The 13,630-nt window shown below is 39.6% G+C and overlaps 1 protein-coding gene across 3 annotated transcripts in view; it reads left to right on the top strand.

Moving 5' to 3' along the window:
* Nucleotides 1–4,638: 4,638 nt before the first annotated feature.
* NAALADL2 (N-acetylated alpha-linked acidic dipeptidase like 2) overlaps nt 4,639–13,630 on the top strand; it is a 489,585-nt gene continuing 480,593 nt past the window's right edge. For 2 of the 3 annotated variants that reach the window (XM_057411593.1, XM_057411591.1), the window contains exon 1: nt 4,729–5,091. The gene's annotated coding sequence lies outside the window, so the exon portion shown is untranslated. Of the gene's footprint in view, nt 4,687–4,728; nt 5,092–13,630 lie in introns of those variants that run through there. The other variant, XM_057411595.1, reaches the window with a different exon arrangement.

The following is a 13,630-nucleotide window of genomic DNA, read 5'->3' as shown; positions in this document are numbered from 1 at the left end:
ACTGCTGTCTACCCTGGACAGCTATCAGAAAGCAAATACTTCCAGCATGGGTCTTGTGATCCATAAAAATGAATAGGTTTGAATAACACCCCCCCCCCCCAAACGGCCCCTTCCCAAGCAAAACAAAATAACCCCCACAAACAAACAAACCAACCCACCCCCCAAAAAAACAAAACAAAAAAAACCAAACAAAAAACCCCTGTAACAAATCAGAAATAAATTATGCCCTGTCTTTGGGGAACATGATTTGCAGGTTAGGATACAGTTTTCCTGAGTAGGAGGGAAAAGGCTGAGAAAGTCCACTGCATGAATGCATTGATAAAAAATGGTGCATTTCAAATTAATTTCAGTATGATAGATTTGAGAGTTAAAAGAAAATGCATTACTTCTGTTACATAGAGAATCATCTCTTTTACAGAAAAATATGGCTCTAGTTTAAGCTTGGACAAAAATCAGAATTGACTGCTTTTGATAGTTATTCGTTGTAAGGCATAGATCAAGGAATAAAAAGAAATTCCAGTCTAACAGCAGAACCACATAATTTCTTTTGCATCTACTTAAATGATAGCTCAACATGAATTAGACTTTCTTTCAACTGTGTAAAGTGTGCATACTTAAATGTCTTTTTAGGAGGTATTTCACTGCTTACGGGATAATGAATAATAATGGTATTGTCTAAATATGCTGCATTGCTTCACGTTTAGTTATCCTTTTGTAAGTACTTAGGGAACCCACGCTAGCTTTCTAGGCCTAATTTTGTAATTTTCTCACTTTCATAATACTATATAGCTCTGCACTACTATTGGCCGCAGTGAATCAGAATACGTCATTGTATTATGGGTGGAAACATATACTGAGCAAAACTAGGATTGCATTAGGGGGTGCATTAAGGCAGGTATGTTCAATGCTTATGATACATAAACAGGAACTGTACCAAGTTTACACGATCCATGTCATGTCTTCATTCTTTAGAAACTATTGCTATTAGCAGATTTTATAAGTAGATAGCACTCATTTTTGTTGATTTGTACTGTAATTTTCCAAATTCATTATTTAAAAGGTCATTTTCCAAGGTTGCTAGGTCCAAAATGACCACTTTTGGCAGCAGTTCCAACCGTCTGTTCATTTCATTCATTTTCTTGCTGAATCATGGATTAGTTCTGTAAAAATACGTATATCCAATTAATTCTCCAGTATAAAAAGCAGAGACTACACATAAAAAGAAATTTTAGATCTTCAAACTACATTTGGTAGATAATTGTGTACGGTATTTAATTTCTTATTTCTCCAGGTGGGGTTTCTGTTATTTAAATGTGAAGTGTTTTTAGCCTGTGAAAGGAAGCAAGACTTGAAATTCCAGGCATGCCTACAAAGTCATCTGGGTTTCAGTAGCTTCTTTGATTAAATGCTGCGGGAGTGGACAATAAGGGGCAGGACTGCAGGTCCATTTCAGACCTTTAAAATGACAGTTTGCATGCCTTCCTTCTGCCCCAGTGGAATAAATAGTCTATGAATCCAGTGATTCATGTCCTCCAGCAAGGACTGGATCCTTTATAGTGTCAGTCCATAAATGTGTGAACTAGAAAGTTCGGTTTTTTTTTTAATTGTTTGTACGATGAACTCTTTAAAACATGACATTTTGATATTATTACCTCTAATATGACCCGAAAGGCAGTGTCTTAACCAGCAAGTACTAACAGCCACACGATGGCACTTCTGCTTCATGTAAGGACTAAAGTTCAATCACTTAGCAGGCTGGTAAAAAACAGAAAAACAAACAAACAAGCCCAACTTTAACCTACAGAAGAAAAGCATGCTGCTTCTTGTGAACAGCAATTTAATGTCAGTAGTTAAAAACATCAAATGCATTCCTTTCAATAAAGCAGAAACTATTTTTGCCCTATGCAGTACCTCAAGAATCAATGTCAGTGAAGTCTCTAGCATTCAACTTTTTCATGTTTCCATGAACATTTCCAAATTGCCTGAGATATTTTTGGTAATGCAAGATCCCCATATACTCGTGTTCTATAGATATACTATCTTACTGCACTGTTTCCTTTCAGAAAAGTTTTATGGAAAGTTTTAGGTTTATATTTGATTGCCTTGCATGCTCTTTGCTAGTCATATCCATTATGTTTTTGCAAAATTTAGCTGCATGGATTGTTTTTTTTTCTTTGTAGTGTAGCATAAATTTATTTCAGTTTTCCTGAATGTTGCGACATCACTTGCTTGTTTTGTGTGGTCCTGATTCAGTATTTTAACCCCTCCCCTCCCCCCCCCCCAAAAAAAAAAAAAGAAAAAACATTTCCTTGCCAGCTGACTCAAATGTCTCCCTTTGGCTACACTGGTGTACTGTGAAAAGTGAATGCTTGCTTCCTCTGTTGCCTGTAATGAGGCCAATCCCTAGCAAAAATGTTGGGAAAAGGGAAGAACTATTGGAATGGCAGCAGGAAGACAAGGGTTTGGGCAGCAAAGCCAACACGGTTTTAGCAAAAGGGTAAATTTTAGATTTGAGTGATTTAGCTGTTGCTCAGAGTAATTAAGAAGCCTGTCCAGGAATTTTTGACTAAGATGGAGCAGAGGCACAAGACTCCAAGCAGTCAGCTTTCTGATTACCTAACGCATTTGGACCCTGCATTTGAAGTTATGGGTGGTGCATTGATTTGCTCTTGGAGACAATTTCTCTGCTGCAGTGTTAGCTCACACTTGTGCCAAGCTCTGGGCTATCTAGCAGTGATTTACAGCTGAAGCAAGGAAATGCAGAACTGTGGTGGTAAATCCGTTTTGAACTTCAGTCTTTGCCTTTCACATAGAATGGGCAAGATGGGCTTATGCTATATGACACAAAAGCCGCAAGTCTGTACTTATGGTGTGACTAACAGAACCAGTATATTGCCATGGCTCTAAGCTGTAGATAGTCCAGGAAAGAGAAGAACGTTGGAAGGAGGAGAGTTGTAACATGTTTTTGCAGAAGAGAAAATTGTGAATAAACCCTGATGAATCATGCTTTGAGTAAATATATTTGTACACATAAATGCCAGAGAGAGTTCTCTTTTCTTGGGCAAGACAAGTACGCCACCAGTTGCAGTTGTTTTGCTTCTGCTTAATACTGGAAAAGCTACTTTATTAATGAGGATCGTAGATTAATTCACCTGCTCTGCAGTGACTTCATTGCTCTGTGCTTTCTGAAATTGCTTTCAAAGCTACAGCATTCCAACCAGATTTTCCCATTAATACTTTATTAGCAGAAGCTATTTCTGCTATAAATGCCTGAAATTTGCTTTTCTGTGTGCTAGTGTGCATAGCATATGCATGGAAGACTTTTAAAAGACATTTTTTTTTGCCTTCTCTGCAGTAACCGTTGGGTTAAGATGCTGGTTTTTGGTGGTTTTTTTTTTTTTTTAAGTAGGAATTCTTATCATCCAGTAGAGAAAACATCTTAATTGTTCTTTCTTTTTTTTTTTTTTTTTTTTTGTTTTCCTTCCTCCCCCCTTCTGGGAAACGTTTCTTGACATATTTCCCCTTCTTAAAATTAATATTTCTATAGCTAATTCTCTTAGGGTAAACAGTACCTAAAAGCATTCACTGGCTTTAGACAGTGAAAATTAACAGGCTGTTACTTCTCCTGCCTTTTGTCGAAGACAGCTGAGCTCTGTAGTATGCATCGCAGCATCCTGGATTACAAGACAAGCAGATTTAGGACAGAATGCACAGCAAAAAGCTTCCAAGCACAACTAAGTAAATCACTAATCTGTATTAAGGAAATTCCTTTTTTATAAGATAAGGAGAGACTATTGTAATGGGACTGCACTGAAGAGTGAAGTTTACCTATTGACATTGAGAGGCTTTGTGAAAGCAGTATGACTGCAGCAGTTCAGGCACCTACACAACTGTGTATTTGTGTTTTCTGGTCCTGCTGGTATTGGTGTCGTGGCTGCAGCGCCCAGATGTTAACTCCACGGAGCTGTGCTGGGAAAACCTGCAGGTCCTGCCTGGCTCTAAACACACTTCATAGCTCTCACCTCCAAACCCGCGTGATGGGTCTATGAGTAGTGTTATGTTACCAGGCTAACTTGTTTGGGCACAAACCCCTGCATATCCCAATTTACCACCAAAAAGACTTAACACTAGGCTTGAACACCACTCTGTCAAATGTTGTGGTTCTCGATCGTAAGGCAGGAAAAGTCTCGGACTGGAGGAGCTACAGCTGCAGGCTCTGGTAACGGCCTCACGACAACCTGCACAACCTGTGGTCGCACCGTGCGAAAAGCTTTCGACACTTTCCTTTTCCCCATGTTCCCCGGGACCAGGGTCCCCCTCGCCTCTTCTGCTTTGTCCCCGGCTGTCTAGGGGAGGGCTGGGGTCCCCAGATACGGCAAAGCCCGTCCGTTCCCGGCGGCGGGAGCCGCTCTCCTCGCAAGCAAGGAGCCCCGCGGCTGTCGGGGCCAGTGCTCCAGAGATGGAGCCGAGGTGGGGCGCGGCGACCCCAGCCCGCCCCGCAGCCAAGAGAAGCCCGGCGCCGCCGCTCCCCCGAACGGCCGCTTTCTGCGGTGGTGTAGCCCCTACCCGGCCGCCGGCACAGCGCCGCTGGGGAGAGTGCGCTCCCCGCTTTACGGCTGCTGAAAACCTCCCTCGGCGAGCACGGGGCAGCCGTACGGCGCCGGGGGACCCACCGGGGTTGGGCAGGTAACGGCGAGGCGGCGCGGAGGCGGGCGGGAGGGCTCGGATGACCGGTACCGGCGCCCCGTCCCCTGGGTAGGAGGCCAGTGTGTCGGTGTGTTGCTGCCGCGAAGCCCGGCTATCAGCCGGGGCTGGTCCTCACGCCAGAGCTGCCGGCAGTGGGGAAAACTTTGTCAAAGCGCGGCAGCTTGGTGGGTGTTTGTCTGCAAGTAACGCTCAACTCCGTAAAAAAACTGTAGCTCCGAGCCACCCTGGCGGGCTCGGCGGCTGCTCCGCCTGTCCCGCCCCGCCCTACGGCGCGGTGAGGTGCAGGGGAACCGCGTCCCTCGCTAATTGATCCGTCGGTGCCGCCCGCTAACGAGGAGGTGCCGGTGGTGAGGCCTGGGCACGCTGCGACGTGCAGTGTAACAGGTAAATCTGTATTGTAAATATGTCCTGCCGGGAGAGGGTGGGCTGTGCCCTCCCGCTCTTTTTTCCTCCCTAGCTACCAAGTAGACTTACTCAGGAGTATTTTATTACTTGCTTTCAGTTCACTCAGCTGCGTTGAGAAATCAGACGCAAGCATTGTCTCGGCTAGATTTAGAAATTATGTGTTGAATTATGCGTTAGCTTCTTAAAGCTTTTAAATATTAAAATTGAAGCCCTAAGGCATAGATACGTGACATCTTGAAAACTTTTTGGAATGATCAAACAAATGAACTGGGTGGAAACATACTTTTCCTGCCTTATTTTGTGTGGGCTCAGATTAGCTGAAACACCAATGAGTAATTTCACAAGTTTCAGTTCAGGGTAACACTGTAGTCCTGTTGTGTGTACCTCAGCATCTTGGATTCTCCATCCATATGGAGCTCCTTGACTTCAGTGTTTTTTGTTTTTTTTTTGTACAACAAGTCTCTCTTAGGCGAGATGGGCTCAAACCTAATTAAAATGTACTATGTGAAGACTGTGGGGTTGACACTTGTAAACAGTGCTGAGGCATCATGCTGACTTCAGCTGAAATGTACAGCATTTTTGCTGAGTCATCTGAGCAGAAATATTTAGGGAAGAAATAAAGAATTTAGTTTTTACTCTAATATGAGCAGCTTGTTTCATGTTGGTTTATTTATTACTTGGTACGTATTTCTTGCATTTACAGACAAATTTGTTCAGTGGTTAGCATATGGAAAGCATTAGATGGCTGAAACGGTAACAATGCTGGAGTCTTGTAAATCAAGCAATGCCATATACATTTTTAGAATTTTAATCTAAAGAGCTCTGTTATGTGTCCCAGTGCATGTGTAAAGCAGCATTTATCTCCAGTATCATCAAAAGACTAGAGTATCTTCTGAATGTTGGTCATGGATCACATTCCTAGTTAAGTGTCTTAACTCTTTATAATAATCTACCATAAAGTTAATCACCTGAAACAAGCCCAAGAATGATCTTTTGCAGGAGATCTTTTGCAGTGTTTTTCAGCTGGTTCTTTTATTTAATTATTTTTTAATTAAAAGCTGTAGAGCTGTACACACAACATTTTCTTAAAAAAGGAAACTGATTTTTCTCCAAGTTGCATCAGTTTTTCTTGTTTTAAGTGTCTGTCTAAACTTTGGTTCTTTTTTTTTCTTTTCCATAGCCTTAATGTGAAAACAGTTTTATGTTGAAGATGCAAGCTGAGACATTACTAGCAGGCCAAACTGCTTGATGATTAAGCAGTACTTATGTTTGTGCTTTTGGCTGTTTGATTTCAAGAGTTGGGTCCAAGTTATTTATCTAAAGCAGAAAAAAGGACTAAGTAGTAAGAATGTTAGAATTGTCTAAGTTGATAGAAAGATGCTCGGGATACATGTGAGTGTCACAAGCTGCAGACTTTTTTGTGGCAGCAACTCCCAATAATCACGCTGAATCATATGACTTCTCACTCTGTTAATCTTCATAGCTGGAGTTTTAGCTTTGTCACTTACTGTGGTGCATACCTGCATTATTTTTTCCCTTCTTCAGTAACCTCAGGGTATGAATACAGAAAATAGACCTTTAAAGTACACACCCCCCCCCCCAAACAGATTTATTTCAGAAATGTAGTTCTTAGTGATGCAGATGTAGCCCTCCAGGGAGTGTGTGCAGTAGATCTTTGTGATGGTGAATCTGTCAAATAGACATCTTCTAGATCCTCGTACTCTTGTTGGCTCTGGAGCTTAATGTTCTTTTGTTGGCTAAGATAGTATTCCTGCAATAAGTTATATTTATTTAGTACAGAATTGGTGTTTAGGCTTTGGTGATAAGCACATGAAGCTATAAATATACATATATTTCTAACTGAGAATAATAGGAGCTTGGCTCTGAGTTAGTGATAGAACTTAAAACTGGGAACTTGTAAGTTTCTTTCCTGTGCAGATCACTCTCACTTGCTGAGATGTAGAACAAAGGTTATAACAGTTGCCTGAAGATAGCTGTGATTCAAAGTCTGAAATACTGGTGTTATCTCCAGCTGTATGATACAGAACAGATACTGAATGTCCGTATTTTTAAGAGGCAAAGTTTCATTTTCCTGTCATGTGGAGATACAGTGGTGCCATTCTTGTTTTCACTGCCGTTTGACTTTTGTTGTGTGTTTGATCTGTTGGAAGAGGTAGCTCTCTGGGACTATATCTGCTTGATTTCTTGTCTGATGGGTTTCAGTATAAACTGGTGTGAGGAGTGTCAGTCGTATTTGTTCTAGTACTCTATGCCAAACCTTTGGTTAGGTGGCCGTGTACAGAGGGGACCAACTGTGTTTGTATTTTCATTATAGGCTGTTGGCAATCCAGCAACCACTAGGTCTACGTATAGAGTGACAATAGTGGGAATTGCATAACTCTTTTGTGTTGGTGTGAGGAAATGGACTTTTATGGACATAGAATTTGGCACTAGCCATGGATCGCATGCTCAGTGCAGGTTCATTCATGCAACTGCTGTGTTGGCTAAACTGCTTTGTTGATAATTGTATTTTTTGTTTGGACCTTCTTTGTTTATAAGTTCTGAAACTTATGTATGTGTTCTTTTGATTGCAGACCAAACTTTTGTGAATCAAAATCTCTTGGGTGTGATGTCTATTCTCTCCCTCTGTCCACTTATATTTCTCTTCCAAAAACTTTGGCAAGATTGCTAGAGCTGTAAAGCAAGCACTTGGTTTTTCCTGACTTCTGTGGTTGCATATTGTTTGTGTGTGTATGTATGATATTTTTGGGTTTTGATTTCATATTCTTTTTTGTGGTGGTGTGTTGTTTTTTTTTTTTATTTGTTTTTTGTTTGTTTGTTTTTTTGTGTGTATGTGTGCACATCGTTTTGTTTTTAAAGTCAGTACTGGTGTTGGATTCAGAAGATTTAGATTACCAGCATAAAAGCTCACGTCAATACAGATATACTATTTAACAGTGAAAAAGCCTGATTCCCCAGCTCCCATCATGCACTAAAGTCATAGAGTGAGGGAAAGAAACATTTTCCTCTCCTGTTTTTCCTTCTAATTTTAAGATTTGCATGTTTCTTAATGGCATTGCTGAAGTGGTTGAGCATTGAAATTTGACACGGAAATTGGCTCCATTAAGTCACTTAGTGCTCTGATTGAGAAAGGAGGTTTTAGCAGGGTCGGGGTCAGTTTCCCATGTAAAAAGTGACAGGACAAGATGAAATGTTGTGCAAGGGGAGGGTTTTACATTGGCTGTTACGATTTTTTTTTATTTTTGTTTTTTTTCACTGAAAGGGTTGTCAAGCATTGCACCAGGCTGTCCAGGGAAGTGGTGAAGTCACCATCCCTGGAGGGATTTAGAAGACTTCTAGATGTGGTGCTTAGGCACATGGTTTACCGGCGGACTTGGAAGTGCTAAGTTAGTGGCTGGACTTGATGATTTTAAAGGTCTTTTCCAACCTAAACATTGAGGTTGGTCTCCGATTCTGTCATGGGTTAAAAACAGTACTCTCTGTTCTTTGAGCATTATCAACTTTGATGAATCAAAGTGCTTTAATGAAATTATGTACATTAAAACAGTTTGTTTCTTCTCAAATATACTTCTCCTGGTTCTGTCAGTCATGTATGCTTGATTAACACTGCTATGCAGAGAAGTAGGAAAGGTTCATTCCCCATAACTGTATGGCTCCTATAAAATAAAATCAGGTACAGCTGTTACAGCGTAGGCTGAGTGCAGGAAAGTAGTTATTTTCTAGGAGCCATGGGCTAGCCATGGCATCTGTTGGTCAGCTGGAATCTGGGGGCGGGGGGGAAATGTTGAGTTGAATATCTGAAAATGTAGTTAAGGAGTAATCAGATGAAGGTTTATGAGCACTGTTTGCTCTGGGTTCTTGTACAAACGTGGTTGCAATTCTATGTGAGTATCTGAAGCACAGAATAAGTACAGGAGCTGAACGAAAGTCAGAATATGCTATTATTTATTATTGATCCATTAGTTGTAATGTAAGTCAATATCCTGACTTTGATTGTTGACCTCAGAAACCCTTGACTGTTTATACTACTTAGTGCAGCATTTCTCCTTTGTACAGAGCTGAAGAATTCAGCCATGGTTCTTCTATGGTTTATGGTTGAAAATCAGAGGGAAATACCACCCAAGCACATGAATGTAGGGGGAGGGAAAATATGTAAGAGTTATTTGGGAGGTTGAATTGGTAGAATTGTTGGGTCTGTTCCTTTGTTCTTTCTTCACAGTTGTTTTTGAGCTTCTGAGTTAAATATGTTCCATGTAGATACGGATTAATTTATGGATCTTTTTGAGGAAGAGGTTCAATATGGTCCAATCTATATATGACTGAGCAAAAAATGTACAGCATCTTTGTATTTGACAATAATGAGATCACTCCAAGAATCCTCTGTCCAGTGTAGGTGTTCATACTTCAGAATGTTTAAGTCAAAGAGAATTCAGAGAAGAACTGTAAGAATGAATAAGGGTTGAAAATAGTTCCTAAGGAAGAAATTCTAAGAGCTCAATATGTTAAATATTATCAAAGAGAAAGGCAAGGAGGGACTTGATTCTAATGTTTACGTGTGTGCACTGTGAACAGAAATTCTATTATGAAGCAGAAAATCATGGTATAACAAGATTCAGTGGCTAAAATATGAACCAGAGACATTTGCAGTAGAAATAAGAAATGCATCTTCAGCAATGAGGGAAATTTATTGCAGTTTATGTTAAGATATTTATTAAATATTCAAAACTAATTTAAATGTGATATCTTTCCTTTAAGATGTACCTAAATAAAAATTGAGGGCCTGTGTCCATGTTCTGTTAAAATCAGCGTATACAATCATAATATTCTTTCTGTATCTAAATGCATGAATCTAAATAAAAAGAAAATAATGAAATATGTTTTTTTTAACCCAGGGTACTGTTGAAATTAAAACAGAGCTGATAGGTAACTGAAGATTTCTAAAGCATCTAAAATGCTTGGAAACAAGCTGTTTTAGAAGTTCTGTTTTGAAGATTGAAGATTGCTAAGTCATGTTGGCAACAAATTTATTCAGTAATAGAAAGATGTCATTATACTTGATTTCTGCGTTAGTATGTCTTGGCCATTGTCTGTAAATACTAGATTAACATCCCAGTTGCTAAGATACGTTACCAGTTTTCATGAAATTACTGTGGAAATAAAGATGGTTGAAGTCCAGAATCTAAAAGAAAGGTGAAATTTAAAAAAAATAAATAAAAAATCCTGCTGTCATTGAGGAACTTTCATAGAGGAGAACTCTTGGGCTGCTTTAGAAATTTGCTGAGTACAACAGGCTGGTTAACAGAAGAGCCTTCTCTCTGGCTATGTGTCTGTAGTTATTGGAGGGTTTGCAAGGAGGGATTCATGGATCCTGCAGAGATTTCAGGGAAATCTGTGTTCTAATGCATTAGCTCCCGCAGTGAAGAGCCAGAATGAATGTTCTGAGGTTTTTAGTGTGCTCAGCTTTACATGTCTTTAGAAGGGTATGATTTTAGGTCTTGGGCTTAGTGGAATTGTAGGCAGCTGTGCTGATTTTGGCTGGGGTAGAGTTAATTTTCTTCACAGTAGCTAGCATGGGTCTATGTTTTGGATTTTTGCTGGAGACAGTGCTGATAATTCAGGGATGTTTTAGTTACTGCAGAGCAGTGCTTACACAGAGTCAAGGTCTTTTCTGCTCCTCACATCACCAGTGAGTAGGCTGGGGAAGCACAAGTTGTTGGGCAGGGACGCAGCCAGAACAGCTGACCCCAACTGACCTAAGGGATATTCCATAGCAAACGAAATTATGCTCAGCATATAAAGCTGGGGAAGAAGGAGAAAGGCTGTGGGGGAGTTGGTTGGAGTGATGATGTTTGTCTTCCCAAGTCACCACTGGATGTGGTGGAGTCCTGCTTTCCTGGGAGTGGCTGAACACCTGCCTGCCCATGGGAAGTGGTGAACGAATTACTTGGTTTGCTTTGCTTGTGCGTGGCTTTTGCTTTACCTGTTAAACTGCCTTTATCTCAACCCATGAGTTTTCTTGCTTTTTACTCTTCTGTTTCTCTCCCTCATTGCAGTCAGGTTAGTGGGGTGAGTGAGTGCCTGTGTGGGTCTTACTTGCTGTCTGGGTTTAAACCACAATAGCAATATAAGGAGAAAAAGAACTGTAAACCAGAATAGTGAAAACTCCTTTTGACACTTAAGTTTGACAGGAGAAGCAGAAATGAAGGTGAAGTGCAAGTCAGAGAAGATATGACTGTCTTGTATAAACTCCAGCTTTTTTTTAGGAAAATATGAGGAATCAGCCCTCAGTATGATGAGAGGATTGTCAAAATAAATGAAAAGGACCCAAGTAAACCCACATCACTCAGTGAAACCTGTCTCCTGTCTTTTTGCTTAAATCCCTGAAGATACTGAAGCAATGACCAGAGGATTGATTAAGAGTGTGGCTTGGTGAACCAAATCATATATTCAATGAGATCCAGCTGGTTGTAATACTGCAGAAATTAGAGCCGGAAAAGACTGCAGCTGGAAGGTTTTTCAAGAGTTTGAAGATGGTTGTGCTTATTTTCTCAAGTGATAATGTGCAAGTATCCAGAGAGTTTCATGCTACATGTTGAAGAGAAAGCTAGATATTTGTTGTAGCATTGATCAATGTGGAAGTTGGAGAAGTCTGCAAAAGTGTGTTGTTTTTTAGGGCTTAGTCAACAATTCTAAGCCACTTGCTAGTAAGAGACTATGCAATGAGAAGTATTTAATGGCTTAGAAAGCAGTGGATGATGGATGTATGAAGTACTATTGAAAAAAAGAGATTCCAAATGCTGTAATGACAGAAAATCCTGCATAAGTGCATGTAGAGATGTTTGACTATGCATTATTTGTCTCTATTAAACAACAAAAACTAATTCATGAGTGTGTGCATGTTTTCCTTCATAACTGTTTTTTATTTTTCAATTTATTATTTCTTAAATTTGTATTTAGGCATTTTATTTAATGTTCTAAGTACTTCCGCACAGGTTTTACCCTTTCTACTTTGTATTGATATTCACCAAAAGGATTGCTTAAATTTGTTTCAAGCTTTGTTTTTGTACTGGTGATAAAAATATGACTTTTATGAAAGAGAGGAATATTTCTTACGCAGCAACTTAGGCCTAAGATGATACAAGGTGGTACAGACCAATTCTGTGATTTGAAAAGATTAACTTTGTCAAAACTGTAATAAGAAGTATCTGTGTAGAGTGATGGGTGAGAAAGTCTTAAAAAAAAAATAAATTATTTGCAGAAAACCATGTGTATACTGTCAATTTTCAAGTAGACTTGGGTGTATTTATCTACCCATTATAGTTCTTATTTTACGGATGAATATGCTAAGTGCTATTCGGAATTAGTTGGCCATATGTTCCTGTTTTTATGGAACTTCATTTTGCAGGCTCTTTATATAAATAAAGTTATTCTGTTTCTGATGGCATGTAGTAAGAGGAAAAAAATGTTATTTCAAATGTTATACCTTTTGCAAAAGAGCAGATGGTGTTTGTATTGGGGCTTCAAGTAAGTTTTACACTTTGAAGCTACTGCTTTATTCCAAATTGTCTAAATCTAAGTGAAATTAGTATTTCTGTCTCTTCTGGAGCGTACCAGGTTATATTACTGTTGATGTCAGTGTGTTTTAAGTTAGCAAAAGTGTGGAATTACACTGACCATTTGTAGCTTTATTTCATTTATTTCACTGTATTTGTATAGCATAGATTGGTGTCTGTGTGCAGGCAAGTGTTGCTTGCTTAAAATTTTTTGTGTGCTGTACTTCGGGAAGACAGGACTGAGGTGAGGCTGAATGATGTCAAGTTCCTGCATCTTCATTTGTGCTTTTTTGCAGCTGAGCATGACTTGACTCTTCCTGTCTTTATGACTTTTTTCAGGTACCACATCTTTGCAAAGCTGTTAAGAGAACAGTCTCTTGGTTATGTTAGCCAACTCATGCAGCACCTTTGAACACATCCCGTCTACTGCCACAGCTGGGTCTCTACAGTCAATTTGACACACTTTATAGGCACTAAATTTGAAAAAATTAATTTGGTGGTAAAGTCTCAGAATAATTCAGAGGTGGAACTGCTGGCTGTATTGACACATTACATTATTAAACATGTCTTTTTATAAATATGTTCTAAGAACTTTACATCTGTGAATCACAAACATCATGCTTTACGTTGTGTTGCTGTCTAAATTACTTAATTGTCTTTCACTGTTCCCTTGCTTAGTTTGTTGGTTTTGGGGCATGTTGAAAACCATACTTTCCTTGTGGTGATTTGTGTCAAATAACTTGGTTTTAGAGATATCTTAGTGGGCACAAATCCCACAAATCCGTATGAACTCTGGCACAGAAATTATTTCTTGCATGAATTTGAAAAGACTATTAAGAAGAGGGTAGCAAAGAATATTGAACTACTGTAAATACATACCTTATGTACTACAAATAAAGGACTGTGCTGATGACTTACAGATTTTTTTAATCTTCCTGTTGATA

Source organism: Pezoporus wallicus, unplaced genomic scaffold, assembly GCF_028554395.1.
Source record: "Pezoporus wallicus isolate ANWC-B61680 ecotype Strahan unplaced genomic scaffold, APGP_CSIRO_Pwel_v1 contig_6899, whole genome shotgun sequence".
Lineage (NCBI taxonomy): Eukaryota > Metazoa > Chordata > Aves > Psittaciformes > Psittacidae > Pezoporus > Pezoporus wallicus.
This window is presented reverse-complemented; position numbering and strand designations above follow the sequence as displayed.